This window comes from Hippocampus bargibanti, unplaced genomic scaffold, assembly GCF_051943395.1.
Source record: "Hippocampus bargibanti isolate YZ-2025 unplaced genomic scaffold, ASM5194339v1 Contig00236, whole genome shotgun sequence".
NCBI classification, from domain to species: Eukaryota; Metazoa; Chordata; class Actinopteri; order Syngnathiformes; family Syngnathidae; genus Hippocampus; species Hippocampus bargibanti.
The window spans coordinates 2,501-3,468 of NW_028296964.1; positions in this window are offsets into that span (position 1 = coordinate 2,501).

A 968-nucleotide genomic window follows, 5' to 3' on the forward strand; every position below is an offset into this window, starting at 1 on the left:
AGGCGCTTGAGGTCGGCGTCTGGTTCCAGAGTTCCAGACCGGGCACTCGCGGAGGTCTTGAGGCCGAAGGGGAACCAGCAAAGTCGGGCAGGCGGCGCTGGAAATCGGCCTCTAACATTTCCCAAGTGTTGAAATTTTTCTAAGTGTCAAGCAGGTCACCCATGGAGGTGGTGAGGCCGAGAGGGAACCAGCAAAGTCGGGCAGGTGGCGCTGGAGGTCGGCGTCTGGTTCCAGAGTTCCAGACCGGGCATTCGCGGAGGTCTTGAGGCCGAAGGGGAACCAGCAAAGTCGGGCAGGCGGCGCTGGAGGTCGGCGTCTGGTTCCAGAGTTCCAGACCGGGCATTCGCGGAGGTCTTGAGGCCGACAGGGAACCAGCAAAGTCGGGCAGGCGGCGCTGGAAGTCGGCCTCTAACATTTCCCAAGTGTTGAAATTTTTCTAAGTGTCAAGCAGGTCACCCATGGAGGTTGTGAGGCCGAGAGGGAACCAGCAAAGTCGGGCAGGCGGCGCTGGAGGTCGGCGTCTGGTGCCAGAGTTCCAGACCGGGCACTCGCGGAGGTCCTGAGGCCGAAGGGGAACCAGCAAAGTCGGGCAGGCGGCGCTGGAGGTCGGCCTCTGGTTCCAGAGTTCAAGACCGGGCACTCGCGGAGGTCTTGAGGCCGAAGGGGAACCAGCAAAGTCGGGCAGGTGGCGCTGGAGGTCGGCGTCTGGTTCCAGAGTTCCAGACCGGGCATTCGCAGAGGTCTTGAGGACGAAGGGGAACCAGCAAAGTCGGGCAGGCGGCGCTTGAAGTCGGCCTCTAACATTTCCCAAGTGTTGAAATTTTTCTAAGTGTCAAGCAGGTCACCCATGGAGGTGGTGAGGCCGACAGGGAACCAGCAAAGTCGGGCAGGCGGCGCTGGAGGTCGGCGTCTGGTGCCAGAGTTCCAGACCGGGCACTCGCGGAGGTCCTGAGGCCGAAGGGGAACCA